Raw genomic sequence first — 19,357 nt, 5'->3', positions numbered from 1 at the left:
TAAAGTTTGCTGCTTGCTGACAGTGCATGACAGTTCTGCAGACCATAACACTTTCCCAAATGCTCTGAGGCAGGCAATATATATTTTATTTTTTTGCTTGTGTAGTTTGAATTAACATGAGTTTGTCTGAGAGAAGTCCAGATGGCTGGATTGTTATTAGTCACCCACACACACTGTTCTCTTGTAGAATGAAAATTTAAGTTCTGAAAAAATAAGGACGAGGTTGTTTTGTGTTCAAGTCTTTTATTGGTGAAAATTACATCAATTCCTTGATGAATATGTTATCTTTCTTTAATTTGAATGAAATATTAGAGAAGCTGCTCTAGATTTATTCAGTAGAGGACCAGTCCCCTTCCTCATAAATGGTCATATGTCTACTCTCCTCAGCTGCCTTTAGATGTTTTTTGAATAAGTTCCATATTTTGATATTCCCTTAACCCTTAAAGGTTAGAGTGAATTTGCCAAGGAGCCTCTTGCTTGTTTTCCTGCCCTCAGGCAATGGTCTGCCTCTGACACCTTTATCATCTTCCTGCATCACCACCTGGGACAACATGAAGTGGCCTTGTTTCCTTAAAGCATGGAATAAATACCAATGATGGATTTTTCTCTCTGAATCCCACCAGTGTCCTCTGAGGCTGCCTTCTTCCCTCAGGTCTATTTCATCCCTTTTTTTCCTCTTTTTCAAGTCTATAGTCAGATTTTTTTTTTCTATTTTTAGGGTGTTTTAGGTGTTTTTTTGAGTTTTAAACATTATTATGGGGTCAAACAGGACAGTCAGCTGCAGCTGCTGGCTGCCCCTGCAGTCAAATCAAGTCTTCTGCCATCACATATTCCATTTTTTTTTTCTTTGATCCCAGTATTTGAATTCAGAGTTTATTTTGTAGTTTTTTAGTGTTGATGAGATTATGGAAGAGATTTTTCAAAGGCATAAACAAGACTTCTGTGCCCAAGCCCTTTGGCTTTCAGCAGGACTAGCTGGTGCCAGAAGCATTTTGTGCCCTTGACAATCTTTCCCTGTTTCTCAAACGAAGATGGTACAGATAAAAGGTTCTGTCATTTTAAAGGCATTTGTAGAGATCATAAATTGAGACTTAGATAGATAAACAATTTAAATCCAATATGCTTTGTGGTGCAGCTATGCCCCAAAGACCCAGAGCACGTTGGCTGCAGCAGCAGTTGGGACCTTTGCTGGGTGCATGCCCGAGGTGCAAGCCCCATGAGGATCTCCAAAGGCAGGCACTGGGGTGAGAGAGGAGCTTACTGGGGTGGGACAGTGGGAACCAGTGAGGGACTGGGAGGAGGGAGGTGTTCAGTGAGAGGAAATGGAGTATTTACAGAGAAACCAGACAGAGTAAGGATCTCTATTCCTATCTTGCTTCTCTCTTAATTTGGGGAGGTCTCTCACTGCAATACCTCATGACACAAAATGTGGCATTTGTGGTGACTACTGAAGGAGGAAACTGCTAATAATATCAAGTTTCCAGCAGATGAAAAAGCAATTGGACATGAGCTGCTTTCTCCACCTCTCACCTCCATGGATCGAAGTACTTAACTGTATACTATTCATTAAGTAAAATCCCACTGCTGAATTCTGTTTACCTGGTAAAGAGACTTTTTTGTCACTGTTCCAATTAATCAGTGTTTCCTGTGCACATGGAAAGAATCTCTAAGATCTGATTCATCTAGTGAGTCCCCTGCTGTTGCAGATAATAGCAGGGTGTGGGTGGGCATGGCTGAATAATATGCCTTAAAATTGCTTTTGGGTTATAAGCTCTTGAGGCATAATGACTTTTTAGGTACTCTGTCATATGTCACAATGTCACATCATATAATGTAAATATGACTCATGTAATCCAGTTTGATACATTGCCATTAGAATATGCTGAAGGGTTTTTATGCAGTGAAATAATCCACACAAAGTGTTTTCCCCCCTGCATTTTACTGTTTCAGGTGGCGATGTTTGCAGGAATCCAACCAATCCTTTCCGTTTACCCTAAGACAGAGGAATCTCAAGAGCCTTTTCAGAGTCTCTTGACACAGCAGAGTATGGCACAGTGAAAAAACTTACTGAAAACGGTGTAGAAGTGGCAAGTTTTGACCCTCAGGAAGAGAAAAATATGGCTATTTTAAGAGACAGAAACTCTTAAATCCCTCTGGTAAACAGCAGGAGATGCAGTCTGTCAGTGTCTCGAAGTCTCTGAAATCTGCTGAACCATTTGGCAGTGCCTTATAGTTGAAAATGTTTTTTCTTCTTCTTATAGTAGGAAAAGGAGAGATTTTATTGGGTTTCTTTGGTTTTGTTTTGTGTTTGGTTTTATTTGTTTTGTATGTAACATCAAGGACACACCTCAGAGTAGTAAAAAACTGTCCCAAACAGATTTTTTTTCCTACATTTACTTGCCAGGTAATCACAGCAGTGATTTGGCATTCTAGCTAACAATAGGTAAACACAGAAATAAGGAAGCATTTCAGCAAGCAGCTCACTGCTATCTCTTAAAAGTAGTGGCTAAAATAAATTTTAAAAAAGTTCTTCCATAAACCCCTAGAACAATAGATCATTATTTTCTCTCCCGTTTCTGTGGGGGTGGAGCTGCTGAGATGGAGCTGATTACCCCAGCTGCAGGGCAGTGTGGCATTGCACAAACAGCAGAGCACAGGCTGTGCTTTCCAAGGAGAGCCTTTGGATTGTTTGGAGTCCACCAGGAAGTCAACTCTGCCCTGGTTTCCGATGCGATTCAATAGGTTATTTTCCAAAGATGTCTGGAGCCAGAATAAAACCCGTCTAACAGGGCCATCAAGAATATTCCCATGATTATAAAACCACAGGGGGACAACTTGTTTTGGGAGGTGTACTGACAACGAACAACAAAACAGTGGATCCATTATCAAGCAGATATTGTGTTCTTGAATAAAAGACTGATAATGCCTGGGCACACAGGGCTGCTTTCTGCTCACAGCTATAAACAGACTACTCCTACTGACTTCAGACAGCTGCGTGTAACTTGGAGGAGAAACTCAAAGTTTTTCCTTTGAGGTGTACTTTATTTATTATTTATTTTGTCTGGGTCCTCCACATTTCAAAACTCACTTCTGCAGTGCACTCACTTCTTTGATCTGGGCTGTAGCCTCATGCACCATCCAGAAGGGGAGCACAGTGTGAGGAGCTTTGGCTTCTGAACTGTTAATTAATCTAGTCACAGGATAGACAGTGCTATTGTCCTTCTGGCACTGGTTTTCCCCTTCCTACATACTTCCCCTAAAGTAGTGACACAACTTAGTGAGGCATCACTGCCTCCACCCCACCCTGCTCACAGATGCCTTTGTCACACAGGGTGGTCACAGTCTCTCTTCTCACTTGCTGTCCTACCCTTTAAATTCATTCTAACCTCAGAATATCTGGGATGCTGGGGACTGTGCTTTTTCTTTTTCTACTGGTGTTTATTTCTTTTTCTTAGGATGCTTCCTGCCAGGTCCATGCCATTGCAGTCAAAAGGGCCGTGCAGATATGAGCATGTAGCCCTTGTCTGGAGTGAACTTTTGCTACAGAGTCATTGTCACAGAGGCACCTGTGACAGATGTACACAGATCCATCTGACTCAAGTGTAGCAGTCGTAGTCCCTTTTACTTTGTTTGCCTACTCAGCACCACTGAGTGATGCTTGTCAAGGGCTCCTCCTTTGAGCTGAGGCTGAATGAGTCCAAGTGTGTAACACATTTCCCTTGTTGGAGGTATTAATGTATCCTGAAATCCTTCTCCTTCCCCTTTGGGCACAAAAGGACTTAACAACTGCAGATTCTTCTGTGTATGATGGCCAGAGACACAATGATACCGGAACACTTAGGAATAGTATTCAGTGTCACTTTGTAATGATGCTGAATGGGAAGAACAAGGGTGTTCAGTTCATCTTGTAATTTGGAGACAGACTTCCTTACAGTGGGATGGACCAGGATTGCTTAAACAGCTGGAATATTAATTAGTGTCCATGAAACAACTTGAGAAAATAATGGTTAACAAGTGAAAGTGTTCTGAATTTCAATTTTTGTCAAGGACATACACACAACTCCCACTCTGAATAGTGGCTGTGGAAATAAAGAAGGATCTAGACCATTCATGTCCTTTATTGTGCATGGTGCTGAACACAGAGCAAAGTAAGACTCCTGCACCAGCTAAAGGCAAATGATGCAATTCTGATAGACTTGCTGGAGATACCGTACTCACTGTTTAATATTTCCCCATCTAATATCCTTTTTTACCAAATACCTTTGCGGCAAAATGTTAGACTGTTTCACTCTGTCAGTTTTTTAATTGGGAGAATGTGTTCTGTACTAATATCAGTTCTAAGAAGCACAGATAGGAGTTTAAGAACTTGTCTGTTGCTTCTGCCAAGTACTGCTTTCAGAGAGGAGAGAGAAGATATTTCATCTCTCACTGAAAGCAGTGGGAATCAGAGCAGCTCTCCTGAAATCACCTTCCTGTCTGTTGCAATGATGAGCAGAAGAGCAAGAGTGGCTTTTTAAAAGACTGCTGGCATATGGGCAACACAAAGGAAGCTGCACATTGTGACACTCCTAAAGAAAGAGGCAAGAGGTTCAATGGTTGCTTTATGAATCTCCAGCTGGATCACTAAGGTAGGAAACATAAGCAAGCTATCATGTCACTCTTGCAGGAATGGAGAAAAGATGCTCCTCTCGCTGCCTAGAGAAGCTGAGATGCTGCAGTACTTTTTCTAATCAATGCAGGTCATAAACAGTATTTCTGAGCTTCAGCTTTAAAAAATGAAACCACAAAAACGCAGTGTGCTGCAGCATGTGTGAGATTGTGCTTGGATTACAAAAGAATTTTGGATGAGTTTTTTTCTGCTAGCACACAACCTTGCTGTTGTGCATCTAGACTGATTTGGGAGCATTTAAAGAAGAAAAAATAAAAAAACTGCTTAAGGGTTTAAAGATTAATAAGCATGCAAAAGTTTCCATAACTAGGCAAGTTTCAGGTCTTGGTTCTCACATGTGTTTTCCGATTCTTTTTTCTAATCCTATTTCACTGCAGATGGATGTGGAGTGGAACAACGGTGTAAGATGTCAGGACAGAAATTATCAGTAGAAATTAGTTAAACTTTCAGTGTCCGCACTGAGCAATCCTTTCCATTCTCCAACACAAGACTCCCTTGCTGTTTTTCCCAAGGCAGGATAATGAGCATTACCAGCTGCACAGTTCTAAGTGATGGAGATATACAAACTCTAGGAGAGATATATCAGTATATTTTTTCAGGAGATTTCAGACTAAGCAGTGTTTTCCAAGTAATATGCCTCACTAAAGCCTTTGGATTTCGTGTTACTTGAGTACAGAAAAGACTCCTCTTTCCCTGTATGACTTGTATCTATGGGCTTGCACACAAACACGCTTCTCTCTCTTACACTTGCCAACCAGTAATATACTCGACAATTAAAATGTTTCACCCTCAAATTACTGGATGGCACTTTGATAGTCTTCCAGTATCTCTCTATTTTCATTCAGAAGAGCAGTGATGGCTTAGAATGTGCAAAGAAACAAAGTTGGCAGTTTTGATTTTTGTGTTATGAAGGAGATACTGTTTTATTAAAATTCAGACGTGGGGTTTTTTTTCCCCCATGAAAATACAAAACTTGTAAAGTGGAAAAATTATTTTAAACATTGTCTTAAACCATTCCTCATGACATGGTTCAGAGTTTTGTACCTAATAGCTTTGCTTTTATTAAAAAAGTGCAAAAAGCCCCATTGAAGAGTCATAATAGTAGTACTCAGCTTGTGTCTCTGAATGCTGTAATTAATTCTGTTCAGGATTTAGCAAATATCCGCCTCCAAAGAAATCAGTCTGTTTGAACTCAATTTAGACTACAGTTGATTTAGAGGGCTAATGCAAGGGAAGAAAAGGCTATGCTTCTCCACATCTAAAATTGTATAATATGTAAAGGCCCAGAGGCTTTTATGTTGGCCAATATTTCTGAAATATTCAATTGCCAATCAAAAATGTCAAAGAAATCATCTCCTAGAGAGATGTAAATATCTGTAGTCAGTTAAACTTAAGATACTGAGTGGGAGGCAGAGTTTCTGGATCTGGTCAGAGTTAGGTATGTGTTCATGTTGGGAATATGTACACTAAAGTGCTCACACAGAGAAATAAGAGTAAAAATACAGCTCGAAGGTTAAATGAAAAGTGATGGTGTTGACTTCTCTGACTGACCTTAAAATTCTGTGAGAAGGATATATAAAGTCTCCTAATGTAGGGAATGGTTGGACAGGGAGATGAGAAGGAGGTTAATGATGATGTGGAAAGGTGAAATGATGTGGAAGGAAATGCCAAACAGTGATTTTTAAGAGTATTTATAATTTTCCAGAACATGTTTTTTAGAATTCCTGAGGATTAATGAATTTGCAACATCAATGCAAACTGAGTCTGCTCAAACAAAATAATACTATGGAGGTAGTTTCTGTTGGGCTTTTTCTTGTTTGGGTTGTTTTTTTTATTCAGGGTGGTTAAACCAGATCCTAAGACTGACTCATTCAGAGGAGTTCTGGTTGGGGTGGTAGAAAAATGCATTGGAGTACATATTATGATGTCATTTTTTTGTGTTAGGCCACCTATCTGGCACAGTCACTGAAAATTTCGTGCAGGAGAGAGAAAACAGATATGATTTCCTGAGGAAGGTGGGATGAAAGTAATGTTTTCTGCAGAAGTTATGGAAACAAATCTTATGTGGGAATGGTGCCCAGGAGAAGGTGGGGTAGGGAGCAGGGCTGCAGGCAGGGGCAGGATGTTCTGCAGACAGTGCCCAACTTCCCAAAGGTCCCATGGCAGTGCAAGGGGATTCCAGAGCAGCCTGGGCAATTTTTGCAACCTCTTCCACAAGCTGCCCATTTAACAAAAGATTGTTTTACATAGGGATTTTTACCAGCTCTTTTCATGCAACTTATATACCTATTAGATGAGGTTCAAGTTTCACTTGCATTATGCTGCATCCAGACAACATGGGTAAACTGCCCAGGCCTACAGGCTGTTCTGCACATTAACTAAGATCCATAGCAGCCTAACAGAGCATGCTGGCTGCCTGGCTCCTACTTCCTATCACTTTCTCAGATCACCATGTAGCTATAAAGGGGAATGAATCTGTAAAAGGTACGTTTTTCTAATTGAGGGTGAAGTGTCCTGGCCACAAAGGAAGGATGCTACTGTGCAGAGGCTCTGTCTCCAGAGACAGATTATTCAGTAGAGCATTAATCCCTGGGTTGTTATTTTTTCTTAAACTTTGAATTCCTGCACTCAGTCAAGAAATTCAAAGTGTTAGGAACATGCTTCATGTTTCAGCAAATGTACAAGAGGTTCAGGGAACTGGCTACCACATTAAATAGTTATCCTGTGGCCTGCACTGTAAATGAGGAGGAATAACAGAGGTTATTGAAAGTTGTTCTACTTTGTCACAAACTACTGGAGCTGCCTGAGAAGCATTGCTTGCTTTTTGGAAACCCTAGAGGAGAATATGACCTAGGAACAATCACACCTTTGTAGTCCAATTGTTCCCATGCTTAAAAAAAAAAAAAAAAAAAAAAAAAAGTGAAAGGAAAAAGTGATCAGGGTAGCAATATTGTACAATGTGGCTATGTTTTAAAGTTACTCAGAAAGTCTATATATCGTTACATTGCTTTCAGACACAATAAAAGACCAGTTATTAACCCTGCAATTATCCAGCCTTATCCCTGTTATCCACACAGGCTGACTGAGGCTGGAGTTCTAGATGATATTGTTTTCATTACAGTGACCAAAGTAAAATTTAACTAGAGACCCATCTCTCAAATGGACAATTGAAAAATTTAAGGATTAGTAAATTAATCCTAATGCTTAATTACAATAAGCTATTTTGCCATTCTGGATGGGGGGTTTTTGATAGTCTGGGTAGCTCTTCTGTCAATTCACTCTTTAGTGGCTGTAAAACATGATTATGGAGATGGGGGGAAATGGTGTTCATGACATTAAAAAGCATATCCTTCCTGTCAGCTCTGAGCATGGAACAGGAATATCTAATCAAAAGGTTTTGCACTGGATCATATCAGTTCCTGACAGCAAACTCTAAATCCACATTGTAGGAGCAAGACAAAATGATCTACAGGTAACAGAAATGGAAAAAATGAATTGATAGGGAGATCAGACTGTGACTAAATGGAAGCAGGGAGGCTGAAAGGCAGCATTTTAATAAGGAAGGCTTTTGTATGGTTTTCAGGTACAATTGGGCAGATTTGTATGAAACAAAATTTCATCCTGGAGACCATTTAAATTTCATTGATAAGAATGCACTTCATTGCTTCATTTAAAAACTTCCACTGTGGCTTTTCCCCCCTTATTTCTTTGTATAAAAATAAGAACCATCTGTAGGAAGAAAAAATAAAAAACCCACACAACTTGTTTGTGTGACTACTTTGCTGTTGTTGTTTAGATTTCTAGGAAACAGATGCATGTTTCTCATTTGGGGAAAGCATACATCTGTTCTGCCAAATTCTCTCCAGAAATTCTTATTTTTCCAGTAAGAGCTCATTCAGCTACATTTGAAAATAAGAAACTCTCCCTCCATCATCTGTGTACACACAGATATGTTACAAGGAAAGATGGTCATTTTGACACAGTGAGGAATTGTTTTCTCAGCAAATCCATAAGTGTTTGCAAAATGCTATACAATAATTTAGGTGAGAAGGAAAAAAGAGAAGGTAGCAACAAATTTGCTTCTGTAATATGTGAAAGAATATTTGCACAGTTGGAGCTCTTAGAGTCTCATATTGAAGAGTGGCATACAATTTAACAAGGCTGAAACCAATAAGATTGTATAGAAATTTATGTGTAAGGTTTAATAAAAATGTAATTCTGTCTACAAATTACTTAAACCACTGAGTGGAATTCTATAGTAGGTGTATTATTCTCTTTCATGGTTTAAGTATTTTGTAGGGAGGTTATCATTATGTTCCATTTACAGGGCTTCTCCAGAAGGGGAGCAGGGGAAATAACTTCATGAGTTCTAAATGCTGGTCTACTTTTGGATCTACTTCAAAACATTACTTTGGATATTTTTCCATTTCTTCTTGTTTTGAAAAGAAACAAGAACTACAATGTAACTGGTAATAGCACATGACTCTTGTTCCTATGTGCCCATTTCAGGGTTTGGATTAAAGTAACTTGCATTAAGGTATCTTCTTTTGCCTAGGGGATTTTTATCTTCAGTTTAGAAATAGAGGATGAAAAAAAGCATAATCAGTAGTCAAATCCCAGTGCAGAAGGAATCTATGAGTAAATCAAGTAGAGCAAACCTATTAACTTGTTCACCTTCAGGGAGAAGATTCTACAGTACCAATGCATTTTGGAAATAAATTCTAAGCAGGTGGACAGAGCAGCAGGAGGGCAGTATCAGGCTAATACAGCAGGAGGGCAACAGCAGCCAGTTAGAAATATGGACTGTGGGGAGCTGCATATTAGAATTGCCAAACTGACTATTTCCAACTGTAGGTCTTAAATAAATTAGACCTGCACAGAAATGTGGGCAATGATATCTCCCCACATGGCACAAATAACAATGGAAATGAAAGCTGCCCGTGTGTGCTCCAGTTAAGCTCTGAATGCTCAGGTGAGGTGCTGCTTCAGTCCTGTTTAAGATTGTCACTGTAAGTGAAGCCTGTGGCTGGATGTAAATGTGCCCATAGGTATTTCTTAATGCTGCTGGTATTGTCTACATAGCAGTGAATTTCTTTCAGTGCAACAAATACAGCTCCTTCTGCTTTATATTCCTCCCTAAATCCAGCACTGATGCCATCAGGTGGTGGTGGTGTGGGACTGGTAGGAGATGAGAGCTCAGCAGGGAAGTCACGGCTTCCTGAAGGAATGACAGGAAGGGAGAGACATCCCTGAATATATTAGAGAGTGAGAAAGCTGTGGTAAGCTCCTGCTGCAGCCTGTCCAGTCGAGGCACCCTGCAGCCTCCAGACATCCTTTTCCAGGTCACAACAGGGACTCTGTTTTCCTTTGAGCAGCAGATATAAACAGCTGCCTTGAGTTAAAAGTGAGCCCCAAGTGGCAATACAGGGATGGAGACTTCTGCGCAGTGCCAGCCTAACCACTAACCCTTCAGAAAGGGGTGGAAGGGGTGGCTTTGTTCAGACACTCTACTAATGGACTAAAAATGGGCCTTGAGTGTACTACCTGGGATGCTGCTTGAAGCAGGAGCAATCCACTCATCCTCAACCTGTATCTGTCCAGAAGAGTCCCTGACTCCCTTGATTTGTCACGCTAGCTAATGTGTGGCTGCTTGCACTGAAGTGCCTCAGTTTGTTCATGTATCCACACCTCTGCTGCTCTGCTTCTGGAGATCTGGGCTGTTGGCTGGTGCTCCTTGGGCAGCTGTCGGCAGTGGCTCTGCCTGGATGTGGCCACCTGCTCATCTGTCCAGAGATGGCTGATATTCCGCCTGCTGTCACTCTGGCTGTAGCTTTTATATTTTTGTCTGTGGCAGCTGGCCTGGTTGTGGGTTGATTTGTTGCATGCAGTGTTTTTTCTCCCCTGACTGCATACCTTAGGCTACAAATTATACTCTGAATTTTCCATCCCACAAGGGTGCAATGGAAAGCCAGTTGAATGCAGAAGAAATCTCCCGCTGACTTCAATGGGACACTAATCATATTCCAAATCACTGATGCTACAGGGTTCATCATGAAGTTTAGCTCTTTGCTCAAAATACTGCACATTTGAGAGTAGTTTCCAGCAAATTATATTCTTTTGGAAATGTCCCTGCTCCCTTATTAAGGCTTCTTAGCATTTGTGCTTCTAGGCCTCACCTCTTCTTAAGAGCTACTCTTGAGAATGTATCTTTAGTAATTTCAGTCTGAAGAAAATTCTTCCTCCTAAAGTGTCCTGGTCTGCATTTCATTCCATTTAAGCAGTGAAAAAGGTTTCTCCCTGCGGAAGAAATTGTTCTTTCAAGGCAGACATCCTCCCTTTAGTATCCTGAGAATGGAGCTGAATTTTTGAAAGACCAAATTTCTCTGCTGCACTTTTTGAGAGTTGCTGGAGTTTCCCTGGGGTTCCTCTCTGTCCTCCCCCTAGATTACACATATTAGTGAGACACTCAGCATTTGTAACTCCATCCTCTTTATTTCACCACTTCACAGAGAAGCTTGAGATACTGGGAGTGTCTGCCCATGGCTGAGTCCCCATCAAGCTGGGGTCCCTTAACAGTATTTCACAGTTATGGGATTTGGTTATGCAATGTTGTACCATGGGCACATTTGCTATGACCTTCTTGTAAAATTCTTTCCACTCTAATTAGAGGAGCATTGGTATTTGGCTTCTAATGTGGATTTAGTAGAGGTTTAACACTCATAAATCATCATCTGAAAGCTGACAAGTATTTTAGTGCAGAAACATGCTTCTAAAACTTTGGTGTGATGAGTTTGCTGTGATTAGGTTATGGCAATAAAGAAATCAAACACATTTAGATAGGGATTTTTTCTATATTAATAAATAATAGAACTTAAAATCACAGTTAATTCATAATGCTAACCTTGGATCTTTAAAAAGGAAAAAAAAAGGAAGATCTCCTTTGCAAATAATTTTAATTAGGTTTGAGACTTTCAGTTGTTACAAGTAAAAGGTACATAGTGATTGAACAGAACAAAGGTGATCTATGCTAAATCAATTTTATTTTCATAAAAGCCATTCATGGATGGTCATTGTTAATCTTCCAGCAAAAAATGGCATGGGCTTTTGGCTTCTGCTCCCTGACCTGCTTTATTTTTTGGGGTAAACACAGTGTCTCAAGGTCATGAGTTTTAAAAGCTTTCAAGGGGCTTGTGCTGAGTGTTCTTCACAAGGTCTGGTTGCAAAAATATATTGACTGTGTCAACATTAGTTTATTTCCTATCATGGTAAGGTTTAGTTTGGGGCTTTTTTGCTTGACAGTTGGGGTTGCAGATTTTTTGCACTGCAAGGTTTTGCTGATGCATTTGCTAATTAAAAAAAAAGTGTGGTAGTGACTATGGCGTTAGGTAAAAGTCTCAACTCACATCCATTTTTTAAGATGGGAAGCACATTAAAAAATTAAGCTTCTACAATTGGTCTATTCTGAAGCTGATCTGGAGAATAAAGTTACCCATGGAACTGACCTACAGATGTCAAAAATTCCTGGAGGTTCTGCAGAGTGTGTGACTTCTTTGGCAGTTCCACAGTTTGAATGTGTTACCTCAGGAGAAAAGGGTCAGCTCTGCCACTTCTGTGAGAGACATTGGCTGGGAATCCTGTGGACACAAGCTCTAGTTCATCCATGCCAGTCAAGAGAAAAATTTGGTGGTATGCTCCTCAGACTAGACTAAGGAAATAGGATGAAGAAATTAAAAACGGAATTTACTGAGTTGAAAAAAAACAAAACCCCAAAACAGTTTAAGTGGAACCTGTTCTTTTTCATAGAGCTCCTAAAATCTAATGGGTGGCTGAAGGATAGAAAAACAAATTCCCTTTCTTCAGCAACAGGTTGACTTTATCGCTTAAAAAATACACAAAGTTCAGTGTAATCAGAGTCAGGTTTAAACTAGTTAATGTGCGTGTGCTAATAGAAAAATCAAACTTCCTGAAATTGCTCTTTTTCAAAAGCAAACTGCCTCCAAAATATTGATTCAATACTTAAGGGAAAATATGGAATTCTGAAAAGCTGAACATGTTCACAGGCTGTTTTAACCAAAGGGGTTAGGTATTCCCCTTATTTTCTAGCTATTCCCACAATGAAAGAGTAGAGAACAAAGGTGCACTACCATCATTGATGAATGAGAAAGAAAATCAAAAGTAGGGCAAGAAGTCTCCTACACAATTGATAAAAAATTTACCTGCTTCACCCAGCACTTCAGTGTTGATTTTACATAATGTGGAAAACAATCATAACAGAAATAGTCATATACACTAGCAGTAACAGAAAACAGCACAAATTGAGTGCAAACAACATGAAAAAAGAAAGTCACCAGTCCAGTTAGTCAATAAAGATCACAATTTTCAAGGACCATGCTCGAATCCCTGTTATTAATCAGGCTCCCAATTTACAACAGATGATATTGTGCAGCTGGTGATTGATAATCCTTCCAGGCATAATGTCAGTTCTTCCTTGAACCATGAAGACACAGCTTGTGTGTGTTTGAGATCTCATAGATTGGTGAGCTCCACAGTTCACCAGCTGCCCAAATTACTTTCTATTGAAAAATATGCTTTTATTTGGGGGGAGGGGGGGAACAAATTCATAATATTCCTCTGTTCTTTTATTTTCTTTTTTTTTTTTTTGCAGATATGGAGGCAAATTTGCAACACGTTGAACATAAAAGCGAAAGCTATTAGAAGCAATAATGTTGCTAGAACACAAACATCTGTCACTCATGCAGACATCATCCTGTAAACCCATCTAACTCTATCCAGTTTCCTTTCTGATTGTATCAGGGTAGCTTCTGGCAAGACAGTGATTTGAGTGACAGACGTCCAACCTGGAACAGAGCTATGCATATTTATATTTGTTTACAGGGCTTCATCGCTCCTGAAAGATGTAAATTTTAAAATTTTCTTTTATTGAGGAAAGAAATTATGAGGAAAAGCTTGTTACCTTGGAACACAGAGTCAAAGTTATTATGGGACTCTGGCTTTCATAAAAATTTTACCAAGTTTTTAAATTGTCTAATGAAAAAAGAGCATGAATAATTTAAATGGAGACCGCATTTTCTATATTAGAACCATACTATACCAACAGAAGAGACAACACTTGAGACAGCTTAACTTAATCCTCTTCCTCCCAGACTTTGATTACAATCTACAAAACTGCTGCAGAACCCCTATATTAAAGGCAGATTTCCCCCTATCTTCCTATTAAATTATTGTTAGATTATTGGAATGCAACCTTAATAATTTTAATCAATGATATTTTAACTTTTGTATGTGACCTCGGCAATATTATGAAAATTGGATAATTGTTTAAATTTTTAGATATAGACCACTGGAGAATTTTGCATTCCAAGATATTGAACCCTTTCTATGTAATTTTTTAAAACTTTTTTTTTCATCAATTATAACAAATTAATTCCCAATTCTGTCAGGTCTGTGAAGAATCAGAAAGTTTTGTTTGTGTTAAGGGCATGACAATCTAAATACTTACACTTTTAGTCCTATTTGACCATATCTATATTTTCTTTACAGTGTACCAGACGTAACAGGTCACATATCCCCTATAAACAAAGCTTTCTGCCCAGAGATCTGCAACGAAGGCAAAATATGATCCTCTGCCAACAAAACCGTGCTCTCTCTTGAATGATACCTATCTGTGAGTTGGCATTTTGCATTTTGTGCTTATTTGTCAAGCAGTAAATTGATTTGTTCAAGAGAGAATGAGAATAATGTGCAGCCTAATAATCCTGAACTACTGTAGGATATGACAGAAAGGTTTAGGTGCTTCTTTTCCAAAGGCCATGCTCTCATTTTAAATCAGTGCTCTTTGACCTGAAATAAAAAAGAAGGGGAAAAAAAGGTAATTTCTACCTGATCAGTGTTTCCCTATCCTGGGCCCTCTAATCTGGTGCCTATCATGTAACCAGCCTGATCAGATGACTTCTTTCAAAACTTCATCCATTTTCTCTTTCTTGCTTGTGGGTTTTTGCAGAGGTAGCCTGAGAAGAGCAGACAGAAGGTGAAGTGCAGGTGAATATCTTGGGAAGGATCTCTGGATGGAGTTTTTTACAGGGCAGGAGAGAAAGATGCCTCAATTTAAATTACTAGGAAAAAAAATTAACTAAATGAAAGTAATGCTTAATCAATTTAATTAGTCTTAATATAGAGATGTAATCTTTATACAGTGAACCAGAATATATCATAAGTATTTGCCCAAGATACTGGACCAACAAATATTCATAACTATAGCTGGCTATACCTTTTGTGATAACCACTGATACTGTGATAACAATGCTTGTTTTCATAGAAATGAAAAGTTTCTGTCTTAAACAGTTTGTCATTTTGAAGCCTGTGTTACCTTAAATCAGGTACTAAATGACTAGTGTCTGATTTTCCCATAGTAATAATAAAGCAGCCTCCTCCAGTGGCTTCCTTCTCCCCAGACCTCACTGATTTATCACCAGTTCTGGAGCACCAGTTTCTGTCATGTCTATTGCTTATTTTATTTCTTTTAAATTATTGTTCCTGTTGTGATAGAGCACAGAGTATCTTGTTGCAAACCCTATGGGCACTGGTTGGAAAAATAGAAGTGTTCCCTTTCCTTATAAAGTTTAAATTTATTCCATCTGAAGATAGAAACTGTGTGAGAAAAACTAAAGCTATTGCAAGAAATAATAGCATAATAGTGAAATGATTATGCTTCCCATCAGAGAGGTGGTCCAAAATGTGAAAATGTCATCAAGTATCTTGGGAAAGACATTTTTTGAAATTACAGCCAGATCTACACTCCAGCCAACAGAACAGGCAAAATGAGATGTACTCTGACTCTTTATACAGAGAAAAATGGACTTCTCTTAAATATCTGCTAGTCTGAGGTAGAAATTTTGGAACTGCAATTTTGTGATTGAATTAAACTGTTCCCATTCCTAATTTTATTACAGGCTTTGTCAGAGGATTGGCTGAATGTCTGCTTGTTAGTCCTCATCTCAATCTTTATCTCAGGAGACTTTTATCATAATTAGTGTTAATTCTATTAAATTAATTGAGATGTTGTTATTTTCATCTATGAATGGTGTGTATTTTTGATTGACTGGTCAATGACAAGTCTCTTTTCATTTTCTACTATAATAAGGCTATGAAAAAGAAAAGTGGAATAGTTGGCCAATTAAGTTATACAATAATGACAAGGTCAGGGCAAAGTACATTGTGGTAGTTTACAAGTTACTAATGCATTTGAGTTTTTCATGTTCCTTACAGAAATTGTAATGAAAATAAAAAGTGACACATGAATCCATTAACATGACAGGACAATAAAAGGGAGGAGAAATAATTTTAAGCATACAAGTATACATCAAAATAGTTTGACGGGATCAGAGACAAACCCACAAGAGAATTCTGACTCTTTCCAAAATAAGACAATACACCACAGAATATATACATTCCCCATTCCCTCCTAAACCCATGTCGTTCCCAGTTGATTTCCTGTATTTCAGGAATGTTTTTCCTTGCTTTATCTCTTCGATCTGCCCTACCTCTGAGTAAGACTTCTGAGTCATGCAAAGATGGCTCTATTCATTGAAGTCTTGATGTTGGTGTAATGACTGTGCTGCTTTGCCAAGAAAAGAGCAGCTCTCATTAAAAAAATGTGTGAAGCTGTGCCAGTAAAAAGTGACACATTTATAAATATGGAACAATGTAGTTGTATTAAACCTATGCCTGCAAACATCCTGCATATTGCATCACTCTGGCTGAACTGCTTTACCCAATAGACTTATGGAATTCATTTGCTGAAAAAGAAAGAGCTGGGCTCCTGTCTTAAAGTTTAGCAGAGACAAAAAAGTTTGGAGGAGGAGAGTTGTACCACTAGCTGTTTGCAGCATTTTTTGTGGCTAAGGTGGCAAGCACATTGTGTTACAAAACAATCATTTGTTCTGTTTTACTTTATAAAATAAGATAAAAATATTACTTCACCTGAACATGTCATTAAATGATGTCTATGACCTCTTCAAACACCTGGGGAACTCTAGGCTTTCTAACACAAAAAAATTTGTATTGTCATCATTTATCTTGCACAGTATCTGCACAGGAAACTCATGTGAATGGATGACAAAGATCCCTCCTAAATGTATTAAGAGCATGGTCAAAAAAAGATAAAAGGTGGGCTTCATGCTGACTTTCCCTGAGAATTTTACTTCGAATGAAGGTGATCCCTAAAATACATACGGAAGTTAAGAGCTCTTCTAAAGCCTGCTGGATGGGTAAGATCCTTCTGAGTCTGCTGTGCCCCACCAGCACAGCTCACTCTGCACCTGGCCAGAGCCTTTCTTTTGGGCCCACCCTACAATGTTCCCAATGACTGTGGGTGGCACAGCACTGCCTACAGCAAAGAAATCTCCAGCTGTCCTGTTAAAATAGCTCTTCATTCTCTTGGCACTTACGGCAGAGTACAAAGGAGACAGTCAGGGTCAAACTTCAACACTTCATTGCAGAATATTCTCACAGTGATGCTCAGTTTATGCAGGTACAGCAGGTTCACCTGGGGACCTTAGATTATTTTGCAAATCTAGAGCAAAACAAACTGTTCTATTTGCAGATCTTGACTCCATCTGATGCAGATAGGTTCTGCTTCAGGTGAAGCTCCCAAAGGGATCTTGTGTCTGCTTTTGCCAGGGACCTTGTGCTCTTGCACACTGCATGGTAAATGCTCCAAACAACCGTTGTTCTACCAATACTCTGGGCAAATATAATAATTTTCCCAGCACCATTCCTCTTTGGATGCCTTATGTAAATGTAACAAATTAGCCTTGCTGCTACTGTTGCAATGTTTTAATTTAACAGAATGCACAGCTTTCTGCAAGCTGAGTCTGTAACACGTCCCATCCAAGCTGACACATTAGGGTGTCAGGTTTCAGACTGTTCAGTTATCTCCTGTTCTTGCAATAGCAAATTTTGTGGGATTTTGACACCTTGTCTTTCAGTCTCTCTCTCACTCATCCTTTCTTGCCTTTTGGGAATGAAGAAGAAATTTTCCATCCTGTGTCTCTTCACAGATCAGAGCGGATCTCTGAGTGATTCCCTCAAGACAGCTCATGAGTTCTCTGACAAATAAAGAATGAATTAATGTGGATTTTTTTCCCTGGCCTAATATTAAAAGGAGAAAATACATCTATTTATGTTTCATCAGCAAAATTCATTGATTTCATCCAGATTTTGTGTGTCTTTTCACTGAACACAGCTGCTATCTCCAAATAGTATTTGATAAGTCTGTTCTTTAAGTAGATGGTATTATCTCTTAGAAAATGATATTAATGCACTGTCTTTGTCACTCATTATGAAGTTGAGAACCTTATAAGGGTAAAGATCATCAAACATCAAAGCTGCAATAAATCCTTTTTTTTTTAATCACCTAAGAAATTTCTGTGAGGTTTTTAAAAATGCATGGTAAGCTCTGGCCCCTTGATCACAGAAGAGCTGAGGTGGGCAGAGATGCCCCTCTAGAGATCACCTACTGCAAATACCTGCCCAAAGCAGGGTCAGTGAGAGCATGTTGCTCTGGGCATGGTCAGGTGGCTTTTAAATATCTGCACAGATAGAGAGTCTTAACCTTCTCTGTTTAACTTGTTCCTACTTTTGATCATCTGCACAGGAAAAAATAATATTTTTGCTTATATTTGAAAGGAATTTCCAGTATTTTAGTTCATTTGTCCTGTAGGCACAATGAAGACTCTGACTACATCTCCTTTACTCCCTCCCATCAGGTATTTTTACCCATTGATGAGATCCCCTTGAGCCACTTGTTCTCTAGGCTGAAGATTTCAAATGTCTCTTTACACAGTGGATGCCCCATTTCATCTGTCATCGTCATGGCTCCTTGCTAATATTTATTAATGTTAGGGATCTATGTGTCACCAAATGAGATACTGGTTACGATCACATCCTAGACAAGCTTACGTCTTCTCTGCAGAGAAAGGGGCATCCCTGGAGCTTTTTAGATTGCAGAGGACGGAATTTCTAAATTGAAATAGGTAAGTTTTCTCCTAACAACTTCCATGTAAATGTTATTCTTAGAAAACTATGATCTGTAATCTGATAAATGAATTAATCCTGTGTTTTCCTTGGTGTAAGCCTGGGCCTCATTAGGTAGTATTTTTACGTGTACCTTATTTGATTGTGCTTATAGAAGAGCATAAATAGTTTTTCCTCCAAACACTGTAAGAATAAGAGATGGATGGTAAAGTCAGCTTGCTGGGTTAAAATATGATTCAGCTGACAAAAGAGTTGGTTTGCAGTGTTCCTATCTAAATCATATACTGATGGCAATAATGATCTGTCAAAACATATATCTTCACAGTCATTTTCCCCCTACTCATTCAGATGTCAGGAACCTAACTCAGAAAGAGAAGGTATGAGTAGAACAGGAGGTGACAGAATCACTTACACAGCCCAAGTTTTCTGACCCTTAGTCTTCCAGATGGACACTGTCTTCTTGTAAACATTCTTTGAGTTATTTTTTCATAAATAATGTCAGGTAGATGCTTACTGAATACTCAAGTGTGTTTTCACAGCTACTGGACTGCAGTGAAGAATATTCTTTCTCCCAGGCAAGGAAGATAAAGAATGCAAAAAGGCAGCACATCTCAATTCTCTGTCACTGCTGGC

The sequence above is a fragment of the Motacilla alba genome, chromosome 8 (assembly GCF_015832195.1).
Source record: "Motacilla alba alba isolate MOTALB_02 chromosome 8, Motacilla_alba_V1.0_pri, whole genome shotgun sequence".
NCBI lineage: Eukaryota > Metazoa > Chordata > Aves > Passeriformes > Motacillidae > Motacilla > Motacilla alba.
Note: the sequence above shows the minus strand (reverse complement) of the source record.